Below are 10385 nucleotides of genomic sequence, written 5' to 3'. Positions count from 1 at the left end.
TGGATGAGCATCGTACCGGCGTGCGGTCGTGTATCACTACTGCGTGGTGCACGTTAAAGACCCCAGGCTAGCGGCTGTACCGCACTGGCTAAATTTCTCATCTACAGCTGGGAGACTCGTCGCCCCTGTGAGGCAGACCAAGTTCTAGGCTGTATAAACATACACACAACCCAATTTTTTATAAAGGTGGATGGAAAACAGGAGACCCTGTAGATTTGTTTAATCATAGAACATCGCCCGCAGTCACCCAATTGCGTTTCTTTTAACTACATACTTCAAAAGAGCCCTGTTTAGCAAATATGTGGCCTCGCAGCTTTCCAAACGATTAAACCAGGCAACTACATTCGTCGTGAGCGTTTCCGCATGAGCTAGATCTGCAAAGTAAAAATTTTAACACCCATAATTATGTAAACATGGTGTAAGAATGGTGTGAGTTAGAAAACACACCCATCTTACACCATTTTTACACGATTTTCAATTATTGATGGGTGTAACAAGGGTGTACGGACGATTCACACCCATCCTACACCGTTCACACACCCTACAGGTCCATATCGTTCGTAAATTGTGTTAAAAGAGTGTTCGTCTTTCTCTTTACACCCATATCTACAGGGTGTGAGAGGGGTGTGTCGGTGAAATGTCGGATTAACCCAAGGCATCAGTTAATCGAACTTTGTTACGACAAACAATGGCGATAAAGGCATCTCGACTGATCGTCACAATCAGGTATAGTTTGAAAGTCCTAATGAACTGCACGGGGTGGTCCGACCGATTCAATTTCGGTACGTTGATGCGACCAAACGTGGAAATCTCAATTCGTGTGTAGGACGATACAGCCAAATAGAAAAGCGCCGCCACGCGCGAAAGCCGGATGTAGAGGTTGGAAGGTGCACGTGATCGAGCCGTAATCGCGTATACTTCAAAAGGGGCGTATAAGTAGTCCTAGGGATGCTCGTGAAAATTTGAAATTAACGAAAATAAAAAAAAAATTCGAAGTTTAAATGTGCTAGGAAGACTTAAGTAGCAGGAGTAAAACACAAAATCTGCACCTTGAGGGTTGTGTAGTGGGTTGAGAGCTTGAACCGTTATCGAAGGGTTGTCAGTTCAACTCCACCTGACAGAAGCTTCTTTTTTTATTAGTCCGTTTTTGTATAATAAGAACTTGAAGCCCACACGCTAATGCATCGTATGCTGTCACTGACGCCCGCAACCGCGCACCGCGCTTTCGCTACTCGCGTACTTGTCCAAACACCCTTATTTGAGGGTGTGAGACAGTACACCCTTTTTCTAGGGTGTTTTCTTACACGAATAAGGGTGCTCCCTATAGGACAGGCCATTTACACAAATAAGGGTATAAAAATTTTATGTGTGTGCCGTTTGAGAGGTGGTGATACTGGCTCACGCTGTACCTGAGAAATTCAGCCTGTGCAACTCAAACACGTGCTGGTACGATGCTCATCCTGATTGGTGGGGACGAACCCAGGATTTCCTGGTTTTTGTAGCCTGATCTTTCTGCTCTCCACATGCCCCGAGCTACCAGGCGCTAGCACACTCGGTTAGGGACTCTCAGAAAACCAGGACTCAAACAGGAAATGTTGCGGGTCCCTCGCCTTCGCTGAAGGTGTAAAATATATGGGAGAACTAGCATATAATAATTTATTTATTTATTTGAGTCCATATAGTATCTCTCTTTCTCTCCCTTGCACAATATTACCAACTGCAGAGCTTACAGATGTTTCTGTGACTATCAGACAACTTAGTCAAATTTCAACACGGGCTTAAAATCATGTGGGTTACCACAATTTCAAGGCTGCTTGCAGAGTTTTTGCTGAACCTGGAAACACGACTTGCAAAAACTCGCATATTATACAGTTTGTTACAATATATGGTCAGCAGGGGAAGCTCCAACTCCGGCTCGAGCTCTCTAAGTTTGGTAACACTTCAACTTACGAAGAATGACAAGCGCGAGGTGGAGACGGAGCTTCTCCTGCTGACCTTCTCGGTGTGGTCCAACCATTCGTAGGTACCGTCTCTATCTGTACCACATAGCCCTCGGCGTGAGTTGATATTACAAGGGCGCCAGGGTGGTTCGTGCCCCAGTAGACTTCTGATAAAGCGCTTATTTGTCCATCTCTAATGCAAAGCGTGCTTTGTGTTCCGAGTTATACCTTTATATGGACGTGCATAGAAGGGTTGTTTGATGAGTTCGGTAAAAAAAGCTGGTTAAACGCTTTGTTAGAAGAAAAAATTGATGTCGTTTCTCAACATAGTCCCCATTGAGGACTATCCGCTTGGTCCAGCGAGTTTCTAAATTTTCTTTCTCTCAGAAAAAGAGGTTTTCTTAAAAGCTAGAAAATATGAACTGACGGGAGTAATGACATTCTCATTTGATGAGAACTTTTTCCGACAGAGTCAGATTTCTCAAGTTCAGGAACACTGATAAAACACACGACGCCATATCAGAAGAATGGATTGGATGAAGAATCAACTCGAAGCCCAATTCTTCCAATTTTGCCATTGTCACGGTCAATTCATGGGAGAGCGCGTTGTCTTGGTGAATGAACTGTCTGGTAACAGCACCTCCTAGATCACAAGGCGGTAGTGCTGATAATTTTTCGTCACCGAAGAAGGCCGATCGCGGGCGGTGATTGGATACGAGCGCTGCGTCCGTCTCTCTGATTAGACACGAGACGCTGACGCAGCCCTCGCGTTCAATCACGGCCCGCGATCGGCCTTCTGTGGCGAAAAATTATCAGCATTACGGCCTTGTAATCTAGGAGGTGGTGCTGGTACCCATCGCGCACATAGCTTTTTGTACAGGGTTTTGTGCACACGTTATTTTGAGATGCCTATGGTCTCAGCAGTCTTGTGCACATTCACTCGACTGTCCTCCAATTAATATATTATAAATTTATTCAACAATATCCGTCGTGGTGACCTTAACTCGGCGTCCGGAGCGCGCTTCATCTTCAGGGAACGTTCCGCCACGTTTAATCCAATGAACCCAGAGCTAAACAGCCTTCAACGTTGAATAAGGGTCCCCATGAACTTAGTGCAACTCGGTTTTGATGCGTGGACGTTAACATTTTTAAAACAAACGTGCTTGATCATTGCACAGGACTGTTTTTTTTTTCAGTGTTGTGGCAAGCGCTACAGTGTTTGCTTGAGCCCTCTGTCAAACATGAACAGCGCTTCGTTCCCGTCTGGAAGCTAGCCTGGGTTAGTTTGAAGAATGACACTTGCCAGCCATGGCGTCATCCATTGAATTGTTCGTCGTATAAATTTACCAAACTTATCAAACGACCCTTGTACTTGCGAGCTGTACAGGAAGCAAAATTACGTGGAACAAAACGGAAAGAAGTTCGAATCCGGAAGCGCGCAGGGGTTCGCCAATAGTGGACCTTGATAGCACAAGTGTGCACGCGCAGCCAAAGCGCGGCGGAAAGCAAGGAGCGCGCGCGCTGAAGGCGGAGCTTCCACTGCACTCTTGAGCTGTCACCCACCATAGTGAGCTTGTTTACAAACAAACAAATAAATAGCTGACGTGCATATTCCACCGTTTCACGGCCAAAACTATAATTGTATCTTTTTAGCAACCACGCGCAATAAAAGCCCGGGGTAATCGCTTTGGGTGACGCCTCGGCAGCTGCGCGAGCACTCGTGCTGCAAGGATGCAAATCTGCGCAGTCAGGGCTGCCATCTCGCGCTAGCGCAGCCTCCGTGGTTAGTCCGTGATAGCGTGAGACTGCGAAGTACTAGTACACTGTAGTACTACTGAAAAGGTTGTGCAAGTGCGAGCGGCTAGCCTTGACAAACTCGACTGGAGTACTCTCTGCCCGAACGCTCGCGCAGCCACCGAGGAGTGATTCAAAGGAAACGGCTCGCGCCTTTAGCATGCATGGCTAACAATAGTCCATGCTGAGGTGAGACAAAGTTTAGCCTGAGCCAAGGCGCCCTAAGCCAGAAGACCCTCTCTAACAGGCTCCAGTGATAAGAGAAAGCCCAGCCTGAAACAGAGCACTTTTAGCATCGTTTCGCCTTATGTCCGATGCACTACCGCCGGTGCGAGGTAGGAAAACGCAGCGGATTCGGCTCGCGCTTCAATACTTCGTCTAACCTTAGCATGGGCTATTGTTGGTCGCTTGCTAAAAGCGCGACCTATTTGCTTTCGACGGCACCTCGGCGGCTGCACGAGGGCTCGTGTGGCGCGAACGCCAATGAAGGCTACCGTCTCGCGCTGGAGCAGCCTCCGGGGCCAGTCCTTGCTAAGGTGAGACGAAGTATAGCTTTAACTTTGCTCGGTTTAAATTTGGCTTTTTAGCGATGGAGCAATAGTCTTGAGCGTTAGCCTATCACTTTAAAATGCACAATGGCTGCGGGAGAAGCAATTACACATTGCACGTCTGCGCTAGGCGCGCCCAGCTGTGACCTTGAGAGGTTCCGAGGTTCGGAGCCGTCTTGAGCGTGTTATCAGTGCTATGCCCTTACTGCATTACGATGTCTCCTCTCCGAATTCGAAGATAAGATTGGCGGTGCGGGCGGAAACAGAGGGCACATTGGAAATTGGAAAAGTGATTTCGCTCGGGGCTTAGGCGCCACATGTCGTCGCGGAATGGAATTAAACCGAATGTCTCGAATTCTTGGCCATGTGTGTGAGAAACATATTGGAGACTGCTGCGCAAACACTCCCAACACTCCCACAACATTCGGAACATTCTCGCAACATATCTACAACATATCAATGTTACTTGGGAGACTTCATTTCCCGTATATCTGAACGGAGGTCACGAATTTAATTGCGAAAGTCCCTCTCAATCGTTTCCCTCAAGGATTTCCACTCGGTCCTCATCTCATCCCGAAATTCTGCAAAAAGGCGCGTAAGGTCCTTCGCCATTGGGTGGGTTATACCTTATCGTGAACAACAACACAATTGGCAGCAGCGACGGCAAGTTTTCTAAATGTTCGGGTAATATTATATAGTAAAACACCAACCTGCAAAGTAGTGCAGTTTTAGAGTGATGCGTGGACTGCCGTCGCGGCTGCCAAGTGATGAGCGATGCAAGGATCCTCTTCTTATAGTGCAGACGACAGCAGCGGCCTCATACAGCGGTCAGTTGGTATCGTAGACGTCCGAGGGGGAGGCAGCAGCAGTGACGGAGCGTATCCAGCCAGGCACAGGATCGTGGGCTGCGAACGATTGCAGGAGTAGCGTTATCAACCGGAACAGGCGATTGAAGCAGTCTGCAAAGTAGCGCAGTTTTAGAATGATGCGTGGACTGCCGTCGCGGCTGCCAAGGTTGCTCTTCGCACATCCTGATGAGCGTTATTAACTTTCTATGCACAAATAAAACCATCGCCATTAAAATGTGGTTCAGATTGAGTAACTTCTCTTACTACATCTCTGGTTAATACGTCACCGTTCTGATAGTTTTTTCCGCCCCATGTTCCACTTTAAAGTTATGTTCTTGCAGTAGCAAGTTGAACGTGGTAAACGAGAATTGGGGTCACGGACGTTCATCAGCCATTTGAGTGCACGGCAGTTGGTTATCACCTAGAACTTTCTTTCGTACAAGTAACACCGGAAATGCTTAAGTGCCCTGACTACCGCGAAAACATTCTTCTTCCGTTTTAGCATATTTATGTTCGGCCAGATTCAAGTTCCTGCTGGCATATGCCAATAGGGTCCTCGTTTTTCTCAAACGCCTGAGCCAACACTGCTCCCAGTGCACTCTAAGAAGCGTCCGTTATCAGAATGAAGGCTTTAGAAAAGACCGGTAACCTCAAACAAAGGAGCCTGTGTCAGTCCATGTTTCAGAACATCAACTGCCGCTTCAGCTTCTATGCTCCAGCTGAAAGTTACCTTCTTTGACGTGAGTGCAGTCTTCTAGAGTGCCCATTTTGGATTGTGACGTACAGTCAGAAACAAAAGAAGATTGGCATTTTTCTAAGCACTCCGACATTCACCATTCGCGAGAGGAAGAATAATCGTCGGTCCTAGATCTTTTTGCAAAGTGCAAGAGCGTCTGTTCCTTAAATCAATTAAACCTTGGACGTTGCGACGTAATAAAGCACCGCGTACAAATGTTAGTAGATACTCTTGTATACAGAAGAGCTCATATAATCCCCTATGCGAAGCGAGAAGATATGAAACTTCAGGTCAGAGAAATGCTGCAGAAAAACCTAATTGAACTCTCCACATTCCTGTAGGGCGCTCCTGCTTTGTTGGAAGAAAAAGCAGGTGGGTCATTCAGGTTTGTGATCGACTACAGAGATTTGTACAAAGAGGCTTCAGTTGATCCTCACCCATTGCCCAATATGCAAGAAACGCTTCCTCTTTTGGGATCTGCACGCTACTGTCCAGTAGTAGATATGGCCGCCGGTTACTGGCAAATAGAAACGGAACCGAGTGACAAAAAGAAGACCGCTTTTGACACACCAAGGGGGCACTATCAGTGGAAAAGAACGCCATTGGGACTGGTTATTAGCTCCGCCCTTTTTCAGCGTAAGGCGGATGCAATTTCGGCCGGCACTCTGGGCATGACATGCTACTTCCATCGACTCAGACAATTAATCGTCACTTCACTGTCGCGTCGTGCAAGCAACTGAAAAAAAGGCCAGCTCTCAAGGCACAGTGTTATGTAAGAAAAGTAACAGTGACCAGTTCCAGTCCCGATCCAAGTACCCACCTTGTGCAGAGCTTGTGAGCTCCGTTTATATGGCCCGGCCACTAGAAAGAGCTGATTTCGCGCTCCTTCAGCGCGTAAGTTATTCAAGGCTATTGCGTTCCGTCACTTCGCCGTCCTGTATACTGCGCGAGCGCTCGAGGCATCGCCGTACCCGATGACGTGTAAACAAACTTAAACGGGGTGAAATCAGGGCGGTGTTAATATTGCGAACGCTAGCCTGCATCGCCAAAAAGTAAGTAGCGGTATGCTAGAAACGATTTCTCTTTAAACTCAGCACATCTACGAACCTCCAACGAAGTTAGCCCTGTAAACAGGAGAGCTCACAATTGGTTTTTAATTGTATTGTAATGTCACTAGTTTTAGTCTGAGGTAATTTATAAACTTATAATAATAAAAGTAATTAATTATAATTTATAATGAATTACTTTTTGAAAGTAGTTTAGCCATCTCTGGCTAGCGCAGACCAGAGCCGTAGATGTAGCGAGTTTGGCCATTCGTTGGGAAGACTAGAAAACAAAGGACGAGGCGCCATCGGCCGAAAGTGGGCTGGGCGTGTTCCAGGGCGTCTTTGGAAATTTGAATGTGGCCAACCAGAAGCCGGAAGTAATGCCCTGGTGGTGGTCGCGAGAAACAATCTTGATAAGTGCGTCGAAGTAACTCTGGGTGACTGAAAGTATGGTGCAAGTGATGTTTCCATCACGATCATCCAAATTCATGGTGGAAGAGTGCTACTAGCGGAAGGATCGACATAATTCGTACGCCAGGCGCCGATTGCCGGGATTTTGTCATTCGAGTAGTCACACTCTGTCCGAGCGAAACCGACTTGAGTGGCACATTCGTTTCTTACATCTTTCTGCATGATCACGATAGAAACATCGCGTGCACCCTATTTTCAACCAAGAAGAGTTACTACATTGAACTCTCACGCGCTTATTAAAATAATATACCTATGAATAAAACAGTTTCTCGCTAAACCGCTAGGGGACTCTTTTCGGCTTCTGGTTGGTTAAGAGAGCATGTCGAGCCCTATTTTTGAGTCTGGTGCGCGCCCTGGCTCTGCCCGCGCCTCCCATTCACCAAAATCTCTCTATACACGGCCCTCGTGTGCGTCCGGTGCATCGAGCCTGTTGTCTGACACCACCTGCTAGTCGTGCCAGCAAACGCGCGGCAGCCTCAGGCATCGTCTGCTATTCCACCTCCGTCTATTGTCTATCTGCAAGCCAGTAAGACGCGGTTATGAAAGCGGCGCGTCGGGATTTGTTACCGCCTGTGTCCGTCTGCTATTCCGCCCTCTTCTAAAAACGTCTGCAACGCTCGCACGACGTGACCATAGAAGCGGCGTCCTAGCTTTTTATCATGCACGAGCCACTGTCCAATGCAAGTGTCTTTAAGCGTGCGTCGATGTGCTGTAAGAAAGAACCGAGAGGACTAAAAATACAAAAAAAATAATGTGCAGTTCTTTTACATTTTCTGTTCTTGTTTCTTTCACATGGCATCCAGAGGGAAAGAGGGTAAGCGTTATGGTGCACAGCTAAAACGCGACCTAAAAATATTCGCTTCAGCAGGCCAGGTGCACTGCAGTACTTGAGAGCCACTTGCCTGTCGAAGCGAAATGACGGTTGTATACCTGGACAAACTTGCTTGTCGAAGTGAAATGGCGGCAACATACCTGGAGCCTCCCACCAAATGGCTCGCAAAATCTTACCTGTTAGGTATCTTCTCAAAATTAAACCGTTGTTCTTATTACGACGGTTGCGCAATTCAAAAGGCAGCGAGGCCACTTTTGCGGGAGCCGACATTTGTATTCAGCATCAACACGGGCCAACAAACAAATATATTATTTTTTTGTTATATTGCCCTAAATTTATATATAAAAAAGGAAAACAAAGAAAAAGCAAGACATTTTATTTATTCAGTCTACAAAAAGCACACACGTGCCATGGCACTATACATTTATTTAGTACGAACAGTGAAGTCCCTGCGAGTAGTGGCAACTTTTTTACAACTTTAACCTTTGGAAACAGGTAAATCTGTTTACGCTACTGCATTGAAGATAGAAAAAAAAACGCTGTCATGTTCCGAACTTATGGCCAGCGTTGATCAGCTATCAGGGGTGTTGCACCGGGCACAAATATATACTAAGTGCTTGGCTTAGCTGTGCGCACGTGCAACTCAAGACACCAGATGGACCACTTGTGCTGGCAGATGGCGCCACAAGTACGCGAGGCCACGCGCTCCGCTGGTTCATTTGGTTTCGTTAAGCACTGTACTACCGGGTTGGAATGAAATGCGAGCAGTTACGGAACTTGCATAGCACCGGGGGGCAGCGCCCAAGCTTGGGTTGTGTTGCGCAAGGCTCAAACACATTGGGGTAGGACGCACACCCTCGCTTCCCCCCACTCTTCACCCCGCAATTTTTATCTGTTTCCAGAGTCCTCCAGGATACGCAGTATCTGTCGACGACCACGCGCTCCGCAGTTAGCATTTTATTTGAACCCAGTGTACACGCCCTGTATAATACAAAGTTTGTAAAAATGTAGTTAGTGCACGCAACACCCTTATGAGGTCATTTACCTCGAAAACAAAAAGGATTCCATTATACAGCGTGTTTGTTTTCATTTGTACTAGTTTTTACTTCTTTTAGAGCGCAGCTCTTAGGGGCCCGTTCCCGGCTTGAGCGGCGTCGCCGTCGGCGTTGGCGTCGCCGTCGGCGTCGGCGTCGGCGTCGGCGTAACCAAGGTCATCCCAAGGTCACGTGACCCCCAAGGTCACGTGACCCCTCCCAAGGTCATCTCAAGGTCACGCGACCCCACGTGACCCCCTGAAGGTCACGTGACCCCTTCCAAGGTCATCTCAAGGTCACGTGACCCCAAGATGACCCCACGTGACCCTTTGAAGGTCACGTGACCCCCAAGTCACGTGACCCCTCTGAGGTCACGTGACTCCCCGAGGTCACGTGACCCCTCCACGTCACGTGACCCCAAGGTCACGTGGGGGTTACCTTTGGGGTCACGTGGCCTTGAGGTCACCCCCAGGTCACGCCTCCCCGAGGTCACGTGACCCCCTCCCCGAAGTCACGTGACACCCCCCCCGGAGCATATTAAAGAATGAGGGGAGGAGGAGGAGAAGGGGGAGGGGTCTACCCTCCCCTCAGTACCCTTCACTCCTCCTCCTCAAGAGCTGCGCTCCAATTCGGCGTTACAGGGATTTGTAAACGGCTTTCACTTTTTTTACTTGATTTTACTTTACTTACATGGGTTCTGTCTTCACTGTGTTTATAACTTTTTGATTTATTTTAACTTTTTTTTTTTCGGTTCCGCGGAGCTTCTTGTGTGGCTAAGTGTCAATTTGAGAATTTGATTGCAGGTGCCCCACCGAAAACAAAAAGTATAATTGTCTTCAAATTTGAATTCAGGTTTCCAGCAAGGAATCCAATTAAATTTCCCATTCCATAATCCAGTTGGCCAACAGTTATAATGCTTTACTTGCGGAGGGGGGAAGAAGATAGGAAGTGTTGTCGATTTGTTGTTTTCATTCTGTTCCAAATTTTCTGTTATGTCATTATTTTCATTTTTAAAGTCACTAAAACATTTTCCGAAGCACACGCATATTTTCGATGTCTAGCTTTAAATTATATGTCTCTATATTTTCTTTGCATTGTCTTCCCCTCTAAAATAATGCCCCGGCAAAGAGAAATGT

Source organism: Ixodes scapularis, unplaced genomic scaffold (assembly GCF_016920785.2).
Source record: "Ixodes scapularis isolate PalLabHiFi unplaced genomic scaffold, ASM1692078v2 PGA_scaffold4__175_contigs__length_147842914, whole genome shotgun sequence".
NCBI lineage: Eukaryota > Metazoa > Arthropoda > Arachnida > Ixodida > Ixodidae > Ixodes > Ixodes scapularis.
The sequence above is the reverse complement of the archived record's forward strand: the minus strand, read 5'-3'. Positions refer to the sequence as shown.